The sequence below is a fragment of the Stegastes partitus genome, unplaced genomic scaffold (genome assembly GCF_000690725.1).
Source record: "Stegastes partitus isolate 25-593 unplaced genomic scaffold, Stegastes_partitus-1.0.2 Scaffold1135, whole genome shotgun sequence".
In the NCBI taxonomy this organism is placed as follows: Eukaryota; Metazoa; Chordata; class Actinopteri; family Pomacentridae; genus Stegastes; species Stegastes partitus.
Genome location: NW_007578866.1, coordinates 144,574 through 158,243, shown reverse-complemented (window position 1 = coordinate 158,243; position 13,670 = coordinate 144,574). Strand labels below are relative to the sequence as shown.

General features: G+C 41.6%; 1 protein-coding gene across 1 annotated transcript in view; it reads right to left on the bottom strand.

The window, feature by feature from the left end:
- The window catches only part of wnt5b (wingless-type MMTV integration site family, member 5b), a 112,928-nt gene that overhangs the window by 42,823 nt on the left and 56,435 nt on the right, over window positions 1–13,670 (bottom strand). The window lies entirely within an intron of this gene.

Sequence of the window (13,670 nt, the reverse complement as noted above, 5' to 3'; positions counted from 1 at the left end):
TGCAAAATACATGTGCAAGAGCTTTTTTTTATTGTTTGTTTCCTTCGTTTTTTTTAGGGATAAACTTTAACACCCTTTAGAGACGCGTTGTTTTTCAAGCTTTGACCAATATAAAGGAGCCCTGGCAGAAATACCTACAGTGATTCTATAATGATAAAAAAAGGGTATGAATAGCAACGTGTATGTCCTTATAGGATTATTAGGTATTTTTTGTAAGGGGGGAAGCAGGTGGAGATAAATATCAGTGAATGTTGCTCAGAGCGTCGTACTTCAAATTGAAGTGATTTCTATATCTTAGCCTTTTATCGATTGAAACGAATCAGGGTTTTGTCTCACGGTTTTTATTTTCCCACGTTAATACCAACACATTCATATTCATGTGGCTCTCACCGGTGTGGAGTATAGAGAGAGAGAGAGAGAGGGAGAGAGAGAGGAGGGCAGGGATGTCTTTTTTTCCTCCTCTTTTTTTTTTTCTTCTTCTTCTCCAGCTTCTCTCTGAATAAAAATACCCCGAATCCATTTTGAGACATGCTTAGAATAAGGAGCAATCGATTATTTTTCTTTCTCTCTCCTCCGTCTCGGGTTACAAGCGGTATGCGTCTCTTTTCTCGCCCTCTCTCTCCCCACCTCTCTCTCTTTTTCTTCCACACAAACACACACACAAACACACACACACATGCATTTAGGCTGTACACACATGCACACGCGTGTGCACGCCGACGCCGGCGTGTGCGCGGTTTTTAATGTAATGCAATGACCTGCTAGAAAAATTAATATACGGATGTGCGTCCTGCTGAAAAAGCTGTGTGTGTTTGAAAATAAAAAAGATGTACTGTATATTATGTGTTTGTAAAGAGAAAAAAAATGCAGAATCCCAAAATTAAATTGTTTTATATTCTTACGGTTAAAACAATTAAAGATATTTATATAATGAATGAAAAGAGAGCTGTGTGGATTACTTCTGTGTAGGTGCACCTCATTGTTGTCACCCTGCTGTTTGTTGTTTTTAACAGGAACTGAAAGATATCCACAATTTAATATTGTTTCCCACAAGACAGAATGGTTCCACAATTAATACATTGCTCCTAATAACCACCCACGCACTGCTGAGCATTGTCCCTGATCAGTCCAGTCTTTCTTCTGAACAGAGCTGGAAAAAAAACATTAAAAAAAAATCTCTTGTGTTGTTTTATTATTTATGAGGAGATTCAAAATGGATGCTTGCCGTCTTGATTTGGCTGCAGTGCCTGTGTAATTAATTATCACCAAGGCGTTTATTATAGGAAACTGTTCTACCCTGCTGATTTTTTTAATCATCAACGTCTGCAAATGCAACCGAAAGGTGTTTCGCTCAACTGGGAGGGAAGTTGAGTTTCGAGATTTTAAAGTCTCGAAGCAGCGACGGGCGGACGGACGGGAGACGGTCTTGGTTTTAGGTGGAAGGATTTCGGTGTTAGTTTTGGTTATTTTTGCAGTGTTTCATTCCACATGTGGCAGAGCTGCGCCTGTGTGGCTCCATGTGCAGGGTAATGAGATCTAAAAGTTGGTTAGAGCAGATTTCCCTCTTTCTGCTTTCCATCAGGACGTGTCCTGTGTGTGAAGTGACACACACACACACACACACACACACACACACTCATACAGAGGGTTGCCAGGCCAGTCAGTAGCCATTGTCTGTCTTTAGAAGTTAGGAAGGCAGGTTTTCGTGGGTTTTTTTTTTTTCTTCTCTTCCTCTCTTTCTCCTCCTCTTGTTCAGTCACGCATACCAGATCCTAGACCAGGCAGGAGACCCCCCTCCCTCCTCTTCTTACTCCCCCCCGAACACCACACACACACACACACACACACACACACACACACACACACACACACACNCACACACACACACACACACACACACACACACACACACACACACACACACTTCTTTTTAGCATTCCACACCATCATTCAAAGCATTTAAGCATTCTCCCTCTCCTGACTCTCTGTCCATGGGGATTTGGGGATAAAGGCCAGCAGAGGGATTGTTGACCACAGGGACAGAGACAGACAGAAAGAAAGACACACACACACACACACACACATACGCACACAGAATGTCAGTGTTTGCTGTTTCTTAAGTTTGCTTTAGCTGGCCTTTGGTCTTGTGCAATAGCGCTGCAACGAGAGCACACTGAGATGTGAAAGATTTGTCTGTGACATTTTGTGCCGCTTTGTCCCAGAAACATCTAAAATCGGCTCAGCAGAAACAGCAAAGAGGCCTATGAACTGCAGTTTATTGCGTGTTTTGCCTGTTTTGTTTTAGAAAATGCGCAAGTTCGTTTGGTGGAGTCGCGCATGCTGCAGCGAGGCAACGAAAGGAAATAGACACAAACTGCCAAAGAGGCTGTAATGCTGATAGATGGCGTACAAAATAGAGGATTGTTTCTTTATCATGTGACATTTCGGCATGCAGACCTTTCCCCGGCACATTCAGGAGACAAGGTCATATCATGCGTTTCTACAGAAAGGTCTGCAGGCTGAAATGTAGCCTGACGAAGATACAATCAGCTGTATTCAAATGATAATGTGATACTCTATTAATCCCCATAGGGAAAATCTCTTTTTGTCCCACTGCCCTCCGCTGGGAGGTCAGAGGTCAGGCTCTGCTCCAGAGCTCCGCTGCTGGAGCTAACCGGGGATCTGGTGTCTTGCTCAAGGACACATCAACAGGGTGCGGGGTTGTCATGTTTGAACATCAGGTCACCTTGCGTCTCGGTGCTCCCTCGCTGTGTTGTTGTGAGTCCTTGGAGGTGGTGCAGGCCACCTGTGAAGCACCAGCTTCAATTTTAAAACACTGAAAGTCTCTTTTTTTTTCTGGATGAAACAATTTCCCTGAACAATCTGTGAGCAGAATACAAACTCGCCCATTATTGTATAAGTTGCAGTCTCAATTTGCATTTTGAATAGAGAGAGCTGAGTGTGAATTAAGCTCTGGAGTTTCGCTGCTGGGTGTTCAGCATTATGTAGTTACAGAGCATGATATATCACTCTATTGTATACACTGCAAGTTCACTTCGAATTGTATGAAAAGAAACCAGGTGCTACAAATCTTTTCATGGACAATATGGGAAACTTGCAAGAAAACTGTCACTGCCGGTCACCAAAAGCTGTTTGAAAATGGCCAAAGTCCTTTTACACAATGTTTAACTACTAGAAGCTGACAAGCACAGAACATGTAGCAAGTTACTTTCATATTTGCTGCTCGTTAGCACTGTTTGACTTCTGTTTTGTAACGGTTGTGCAAATGTACAGTCGGCAAAACCACGTCTCTCTGCAGTTTTAGTTTGGTTTTTGGATGTTCCAAGACAAAAAATAAGTTTGGGATTTACTTTTGCCAAGAGTGCCAGGAGATGCTTAGCTTAGCTTAGCATAGAGAGTGAAAATAAGGGGAAACAGCGCATCCGGCTATGCTACTAAAGGCTTTCTACCTCACAAATTACAAAATCTGATTTGTTTAATCCATATAACTGTTGTCTCCTTTTGTTGTGTGATATTATCTTGGTAATGAACAAAACTCCAGAAAGTGGCTGCAACTGGCCGAGAATTGTAAAGCGCAACCCCTCTTTTAGCTTTAGCTTCCTGTATGCAGATTTTGTAGCATTTAACAGAGCTAGCCAGCCGGTTTCCTTCTGCTTTTAGTCTCTTTGCTAAGTTAAGCTAAGCTAAGCTAAGCGTTTCCAGCTTTAGGCTAAACGAACAGAGCGGCAGTTATCCAGCTGCAGACAACCAAATTAACCCAAATGCCCTTACATGATTAATCTACTCAGGTCAGTTCAGTTATATGAATATCCTGCCAATTCATAGCGTCTACCATCTCAGGGTCTTGAAATGTTACATCATAGACAGAAACCCAACAAAGCCAAACGATTCCTTTCGAGCAACCGAACAGAACCGGGTACAGCCGGAGCAGCCATCTGCCTCCACCGGTCAGGGTGAGGGTAAAGGGGAGAGAGGACAGAATAGCAGACAGAACACAGACAAAGCACAGAAGAACAATGGACACAGGGGAGGTCGGTGAGGCTAATATCCCCACGTCTCACAAAGACACAACTTTACAATGAGCCCGAAAGCTGCTGCTGCTGCTGCGCGTCTCCTTCTCAGCTCCACTTCCCTGAGTCGGCCACATCTGGTAGAGCACAGCGCTGCCACTGCCAGGCTTCGCTTTGCCATGTACCTCAAAGGTTCAGCCAAGCAAAGATTTCATGCACTCATTGCACTGTATGTAGCTGGGATCAAAGCGTGCACTAAATGGCTTCATCTTAAGAACCCTGTATCTTCCTCTCAGTGTGATTTTTTTCTTCTCTTTCCCCTCTTCAAACCCACAGATCCTGCTCGTCTGCATGATTGACAGCTTGTGAACGAGTTAATTCAAAAACAACATACAGGCGAACCTAAATTAGACAAAGGCCCGCGTTTCTGCCGCATATAGGTCGCTGACAAAACCTTTTCATACTTACAAGTGCTGCTTTTGAACTTTGCTGTGTGTGTGTGTGTGAGTGTGTGTGTGTGTGTGTGTGTGTGTGTGTGTGTGCCCGCAAGTTGTAAAAGTTGAACTGTGACTCGTCACGTTGTGCTCTGAACCACATTTCCTGTCAGGCAGAGAGGAACAGTATTATATATGTGTGTGAGTGTGTTTTACTGCTATGATTAAAGGAAAAGTTCACCATTAAAAGGGGAACTGGGGTTCTTCACAACAAAGCAGCAGGGGTATTAGCGGCAGAGTGTTACTGCCCTCCCCCACATGTCTCTGTCTTCGGCAGCAGCAACTCCTTGTCTGCCGAGTTGTCTGTCTTTCTCGGCCTGTTTTTAGATCTCTGCCTGGTCCTTGGATTTCTTTTCTATCTCCACCTATTTTGCAGCCTTTCCCCCAACCTGTTCTGTCCCATCTCCTCCCTCCCTCTCCCTGCACCTCCACCCATGTTTCTCTCTTCATTTTGCCTCCCTCTCCTCTCTCCTCACCCTTTCTCCTCCCTCCTCTCTGCGGCACCTGGTGCTGAGGTGTCGCTGAGGTACAGTAGACGGCTCTTTGAAGTCCCAGGGGCCCTCGGCGTTTGTGTATATGTGTGTCTGTGTGTGTCAGGAAACTTCTTTTTCAGCAGCTCCAGTCAAGAACATTTGGCATTGCTTTTGATTTGGGCATCTCTAATGGTGAAACATCCTGCATTGCGCAAGTGTACGTGTGTGCTGCCTATTACCTTTTTCCTGCTTGTTTTGAACCCATTAGTTCTGGTAAACAGCGAGAAGTTTCTTAAAACTTAATGAGTGAGACTATGATTTTTGCTCTGAGGCATTTTGCTTTTTTATTTTAATAGAAGCAGCACAGTGGATGAGGAATGTGGGGAAAGAGAGCAGAGGAATGACTTGCAGTAAAGGTCTGGCCAGACGGGAATCAAACCGGGGACTCGCTGCTGACGACATTTGCCTCCATGTGGTATGCGCCCGAACCGCTCGGTTATTAAGTCGGCCTACACGGCACATTTTTGTCTTTACAAAATTAGTTTAACCCTTGAACCCCAAACCATCTGGCGGGTTGAAAAGGCACGTTGTCTTTGAAAAAATTGCACCAATAATCAGAAACAGAAACGGTAAAATAGCAGAAATAATTGTGCAATTTTGACATTTCTAACTGTCCTTGAACTAATCATGTGCGGCCTACAGTTCTGTCAGAAACTTAACCAAAATTAACTTAAAATTGTGATGTTTCATCAAAAAATAGTCAAAAATAAACACTTTGCACTAGCCAGAAACTGTAAAAAAATAAAAAAATTCTGCACCTTTTGGCACAACTAACGAGCTATTAGTGACTCCGCTACAACCAACAGTCACATGACAAAAATTCTGAGACTTTTCGGCTGAACTGCAGGTTGTGTTTACATGGAGCAGACAGGAGACAAATACAGAAACAAATAAAAACTAAGCAGTAAAATAACTATGGAATATAGTTTTCTTGGGCAATTGGAAAAATGTTATACATGTTGATTCCAGATTTTTTATTTTTTTATTTTAATAAACAGCAACAAAATTCAACTTGTTTTTGTCTTTTTTTATGATGTATGGCCTCATAATGTTGGTATACTGCACTAGAGACATTTTTCAGTTCTCTCTACATGGTTGTACGGTTTCCATAAAAGTGCAGGACGTTTATACTGCAGTGAAAAATATGCCCACAGTGAATAAAAATGTGACAGCAGCAGAAAAAAAAAAAAAAAAAGCCCAGAAACCGCGAGGGTTTAATTACTTCTATGAGGCCTTTGGGATATATAACTACATAAACACCAACGTAAACTTTCTGTTCGAACATGACAATAAAAACAGCATGAGAGGAGTCAAAATTAGGAGCAGGAGCTTGGTGTGGTGTTATTGTGACTTACTGGGTTTGGGGCTGGCACAGGCAGAGCAGAGAGGGGGAGGAAAAAGCACCTCTGTCCTGAAGTCTGCTACAGTCAGCACCCAACCTGGAGAGAGGAAAAGAGAGGGGGCGGTGAGTCGGAGAAAGAAAGGCAGAAAACCAGGGAAAGTGGTTAAAAAAAAAACGAGGAGGAAGAAACGGATGAGAGAAGAAGTGAGGTTGGTGAGAAAGAGAAGGAGAGGGAGAGAGGAATCTGTGAGTCACTGTTTAACTGTGGGCTGCAAGAAGTCGGCTAGCCATGTTAAAATACCGTCTGGGCACACACACACACACACACCCACACACCCACACACACACACACACACACACCAAACTCTTCCAAAATACAAAGATCTGCCCAAACTTCAACAATAGTTGGCACACATGCACACACACACGCGCGCACACACATATTAAAAGCATTAATACAAAAATCCTGCCACTGCCTCTCTCTCGTACTTTGCTGCCCAGCAGACCAGCTAATTATTTTCAGTTGGACACCAGGCACACACACACCTCTGCTGCACATTCCTCTGAAAGTAATGAGCTGCTGTTCTACAAAGGTAAGAATTTAGGGGAAGGTCAAAAATAATTCTTTCCATTTCAAAATGTCTAACTTTTTACTGCAAAAGAAGGAACACTGACATGTAACCAACTCCCCCCCAGTGATTAATTATTGATGATTTCTTCTTTTAAAATGAACTCAGTAAATTACAATTAGTTCTTTCTCTAGTAGAGCAACGCTGAAACGAGACGGTGCTGTTTCTTGATTCTTCCTCTTAAACTGTGTCCTTTAGTTTTATAACTGTTTGATTTCGGACTATAAGTAAGGGTTAAATTATTCAGTTGATTACATTTTAAATATTTAAACAGTTATTTAGTCCATGAAATCTAAGAAATCGCAGAAAAAGACAGATTTTGCTAGAGGTGCTAAAAGAAAGCTCATAGGATCAATACAAATCAGTACAACACATCCTCTGGGGACCATAAATGACGACAAGATTTCATGGCACTCCGCACAATAGCTTTTAGGATATTTCAGGGCACCGACCAACAGACTGACATCGCCATCCCTAAAACCAATCAGCTAAAAGCTAAAAGCTCCATTGCAAGTTATTCAAACTCAACATCTACAATACCCTGTTATTGTCTGAGCATCAGGCAAAACCCAGACATATTCAGTTAACATTGGTGTTCAAAGAAAGTGTATGGGATGCTACATAAGTGACCAGCATCACAAATATAAACTTAAAAAACAGCCTTTTTAAAAAATTAATAGAACAGTTTAGGCAACGTTAACTAAGATTTAACAGGTATTCTAAAAATCTGCATCCTTATGCAACAGATTTGGTGAACAAAGCATTTATAGCTCAAATGTTATGAGAAGTTCCATCAGTTTGTTAGTTTAAATGGGAAAGTTAACCAGGCATTATGTTGACACAAGCAACAAATGACTGCAACTCTTACAGAATGCATTTAAACAGCTGAAATCAACAGCTGATGCAACATTACATTATCACCTATCAATCTTATCTGATGCAGTCGGTTAGAAATATTGCCGTATGCTTAGATTATTGGGACAACAATTAGAACTTTAAGGGGTGATACACTTTCTCTGAACAGTGTGTAGTTACAGCAAATGATTAACATTATTAATTACTAATCAAAATTATGCTGTTTTAGTGCTACTTTTCTTTGGTGTCTCGTCTGGGGAACTCTTCACCACTTAGATATTATGGACTCATTGCTCTTCTCCTGCTCTTCTACCTGGGATCTGCCAAATATGTTGATTTGTCTGTTTATTTATTTAACAAATACTGTTATTAGGTCATTTTTGTCTATAGGCCCATTGCTCAATAGGCAATATTTTCATTTGCTAGTATTTTTAGCTTTGAACCAAAGATTGTAGACTGGATCAGCATCATCCTGGCATGTTATCTTCTATATTTTTTTATTTAGTACAATCCATGCTTGTCTAATTCTCATTGTTTTTAAATCTTACACATCTAGCATTAGACATTCTACATTGTTTCGCTCACAAAAATGTTACCTCCGACAGATTGGATGAGAAAACAACACACTAAATCTTTAATTTGAAGCTATAAGACCCTGCTTCATTCACAATCAAGCCATGGACGTCGTTGCTGAATCTTTTATAAAAGCCCAGGCAATTACAATAGCAGACTGAGAATTATGCAGCATGTGATGCTGACTTCTGCTCCCCATTCCTGCTTCATTCGACAGAACCCAGCGGAGAACGACAGGAGAGAGAGGATGGACAGGGAGAGAGGAAGAGAGAGAGAGCAGAATGACACGAGGCTTCTTTTTAGCTTTCTTTGTCTCCATGTGAAACCACGTGAAGCTCTGACAGAAATGTGACAGATGCCTGCAATGTCAAAAACCAACAGGCTCGCACACATTCTAATTTGTCAGGTGAGACAGTGTTTTGGTAGCGTGGGAGGTGTGCTGCAGCTTGTGTGTGCTTGTCTTCCTGTGCACATGCGATTGAAGGTGTATGTGCATAATGCATGTGCGTAGACACTCGGTGTGTGTCTGTGCCTCTCTGCTGGCTTCCTGTCAGTTGAGCTTGTCATTCAAGCATCAATAAAGAGAAACTTTTTCCTCTCTCTTTATTTTGTTTAAAATTTGTCATGCTCTTCTCAAACAGGGGGAAATGGGCAGAAAGGGAGACAGAAAACTGCAGGAACAGTCGAATGGGGCTTAACACATGTTTGACAGGAAAGTCGGTGCATAGGAACAGATTTCACCATGTTAACAACAATAACTTTTTATGGCTTTTTTTCTTACATAGACGCTAGGAGTCTTTAGAGCCGATTCATGCTTGCCTCCTTGTCTACGTCTGCAAGCGTCTGCAAGGGCACGTGTCATGTCAATTTGGTCATCCAGCCAAATCCACAAGGACAGATTGTTCACACTGTAAGTAAATCAACTGCACGTGTATCAGGGAAAGAAATGATACTTAAATTAAATGCTTGTTATAAGGAGAAACTCCGTGCGGGGATTCTTGATCATCTTGTAATTCATCATTAAAAGAGCTGAAATTAAAGTAGCTGCTGCTGGAATTTGAAGATACTTTGGTTTGTAAAAGCTTTACATCAACGGTGCCCAAGCACACTGGAAAGCTCTAAATTCTCCAGAAGTCCCGTGCTATGTCCGCCCAGTCTGCTTTGCACACATTGCCATGGTGCATCAGACCAATCTGTAAGAAGCTGCCGTGTTCTGCAAACAGTGCAAAGTCACAGGCAGTCTTTCAAAAACATCCTCCAGTCTGTTTCTTGTGCTTCATGTGAGAGGCAATGCATACCTATTGTAGAGTACATAGAACTACACGTGCATTCACTGTCCATTTTCAAAGCCTGAATGGGTGTTTGCAGGCATTTAGAAAGCATGAACTGGCCCTCAGAGGGCAAAAGAGAGCAGGAAAGAAAAAGCACAATTGGAAAAGGTTAGAAATTGGATATCTGACCAAACCTTCATGTTGGAGTAACTTCACACAAAAATGGAAAAAAAACAAATCCTGAATTTTACTGGTTAAGTTGTTGAGAAGACAAACTATGTGTAGATAATGTTTCATCTTGAGAGGACATGTGATGGAGATTCAGCATCATCACACCTTCAGGTTAGGCCAGTGTTTTACATTTAGCGACCACGAGTACACGAGGGTCCGGGAATTTCACATGAAGCAAAATTTATGATCTGTTGAAGTCTGCAAGAGTCTACGCGAACCCTTCCACACTTCGTTTTGACAAAATCAGAAATGTAAGAACACCTGGTTTTACTGGGACTTTCTATAACTATCTCTATGCAGTCTAGGCAGTGGCTTCCTTCCTTTCTACCCACCAGCATGGCTAGCTTTCCCTTTGCTTTCAGTTTTTGTGCTAAGCTAAGGTAACCACTGACCTCGCTTCATATATAACTGTGGTGATATGAGTGTGGCATCAATCGACTCATCTAACTCTTGGCGTGAAAGCAAATAGGCGTGTCAACTTGCCGAAGCGGAGGCATCCAATGAAGAAACCGGGGAATCAGAAGATGTACATCGGCATTTTCTTTTTGTTGTCATTTTGTGCACCATCATGCCAGACATCCTATCAGCCTGCTTCTCTCACCAAATAACAAATGGAGCTCTTGGCACTTTCCCCACCAACTTATATACCCCATGTTTTGCAGGTACATACCAAGTAAGAGGCAAAACCCCCAAACATAGCCACATAAATGCCTAATAAATATTTACATAAAACCTATCACTATCTACAAATGTATACAAAATAAGTATAAACCAAACTAAACCCTCTTTAATAAATGCCCCCCTCAATACTTTACTTAATTATTTATAAAAGTGGAAACAACCCCCCCTCTACCCACTTCACACATGGTACCTCCCTCCCAGAACTAGTAAGAGGTGTCCAAACCCCTGGGGAAGTCTTTTGCCCACACACCCTGGGAGGAAGAGGGCAGGCAGGGGTAATTTCATGTTACCAGTTTACCATAAAAGTAATATCAATGCACACAGTTCACTTAAACAAGTTTAGCCTTCTTCCTACTACAACATCTACTGCTGTGAATCACCTGCTCCTTGTGTTTGCAGGTGACGAGCAAGATGGCGTCCCGGCTGCAAACCATGTGCTCCAAACAAAGGAACAAACTAACTCAATAAACATTTTTAAAACTAAAGGGTGTGTTGGTCGTCCTTCTGTTTACGTCTCCAATTAATCTCTGGTGTCACAAGGTATGTTTACCACAATGTCATTTTATTCCTTCAAGGTAAGTTGAGGACCACTGACAAAACAGTTAACTGTGTTCAGGTTGTTAGGAGGAGCTTTTTCAGCAACAAATCATGACTGAACTGAAGGTTTCTACGGAGGCAGTGCATTTGCACTTTAAAATGCTTTGTGGAAACCGGATTGGTCTTATCCAAAGGACAATGCAGCAGAGCAACAGCGAACACAAAATCAGATCAATACTTCAAGCTTTGTTCTCTGGAAGACAGGAAAGAAACTTTATCACAGATACAGAATTAGCTAAAAAAAAAAAAGAATGCAAGAGTCCAATCAGGAAAAGGATTGCGAAAAGCGGACTGTCTAGGAGTGAATGGTAAATAGCCTTTTATCCAAAGCGCTTTACAATGTGTTTCTCATTCACCCATTCATACACACATTCATGCCATGCAAGGTGCTGCGTGCCATTGGGAGCAACTTTGGGTTCAGTGTCTTGCCCAAGGACACTTCGACTGTGGAGGGGCGGGGGATCGAACCATTGGAGGACAACCCACTCTACCACCTGAGCCACAGCCACCACCGAGGAGTGTTTCTAAACTGTTTCCCAGACGTTCCTGACCAGCATTTCACACTGCATGACTGGAAAAAGTTAAATTTACTGATGAATTTTAATGTATTTTGAGATTAATGGCAGTAAGGGAAAGGTGTTTGTAAAGACACAAACAGAAGAGAAATTGACACTGCAGAATATCAAATCTGCAGGATTCAGGTATTGGGAATATTTTGCTACTCTGGAAGAGGAATCAGTTGGACAAGGAGAAGTAGCCCTTCATCGTTTTGCACCTTTGCGGAGAAAGATTCATACTGCAGCAGAGTAATGACGCCCAACACACCTCAAAGCTTTGACTGATAGACCAAGACTGTCATTGACCTTCCTCCACAGTAACCCGACCCTGTAGATCATTTACTGGACACTTGAAGACAAAGAAAGCCAAACAGTCCTGACATCACAAGAAGCTGTTTGGAACATTGTCAGATCAGGCTGGGATAACGCGAGTAATCACGGTTTGGACAAACTTGTGGAGTTCAAGTGTCATCATGGAAAAATGGGGCATAGAAAATAATAAGATATATTAATATAATCTAAAACAAAAAGGAAGCCTGAAGTGATCGAACAACAAGGAAATTCATAAAAATTAGCCTGAGCTGGTCTGAACTGTATTTGATTGAACTAAGAGTACGGGTCGCTTCCTGTTCAATCCAATTAACCCAGGAAGTGGACATTCAAACCATAAGAAAATCTCAAACGGTTATTTAATATTCACTATATAAAGGCATTATTGAGACAGAGTAGCACTCTTATCTCCCAGTAAATGAATTACAGTTTCAATTTGCATTTTGAGTGAATTCAACTGAAAGTGCCTGAGACCCAGAGCATCCACCAGAGCTGTGGTGTGCCTGCTGATAACCAGCCTGTCAGTTCTGGATTTGGCAAAAGCTTTATTCACACCTGCATTAAAAAAAAAATGAAACCCTGCTTTGTGATTGGCTTCTATGTGTGTAGATCTGCGAGAAGATTCTGGCATGGGGAGACACAGACTGACACAAAACTGAGATTCATGTTGAGAAACATGCATACAGTCCTGGTGTATTGCTGGATTCTTCAGGTTTTGTGTATAGAAACAAAGAATGTCTGTAAGATTCTGAGTCTCACAAGAAATTTTGGATGCAATTGTGAATTTGAATCAAGCTATGGAATATGCTGTTGGAATTCACATCATGTTTAACCTTGAAATATTTCAATCTAAACTGACAGGGTTTGAATCCCCTCCATGATTTTAGATTCCCAAGTAGTTACAAGTTGTGGAATTTCTAAAGACTCTTTTAATGTTTTTTTGTAATATTTTAAAATCTTAGATAAAAGATCTAAAGCCAAATAACAAAAAAGGTAATATTCCAGATGCTTTGAATCAGTTTTGAAAAAAAAAAAGGAATTTTCAGAAATGCCATTTGCAATAAATGTTCAAATCCAAAAGTTCAAGTGAAAATTGATGACGTATGAACACCAAAAGCCCAGAGCACAGAAAATAATAACCAGATCAGACCTTGATGTAACATTAAACTGACATTATGTGAAAAACTATTTAAAAATTAAAAGGCAAAAAGTTGAACTGACCTCTTGGAAACCGAAATTAAAAGAATTTTGACCATTCTTTGTTTCCGTACATAACAGAAGCAAAGAACGACGACATGCATTTTCACCGAGCAGCAACACTAAATTCATCACATCGTGCTCAGGGCTGGACTCAGATGTGTGGCAGCAGGTGAGTTTTCTTCACCATGGAGTGGCGCAGATCTCAGCCCTCCACTGCTGCTTCGACAGATGTGATCGGACTCGAAAAAACTGCAGCGCCGGGTTTGTTTGCTGCTTGAACACAGCATGGCTCAGTGAGTCGTGTTCACAAAGTCAGACGTGATTCTTCTTTTCTTTTTTTGTCTCT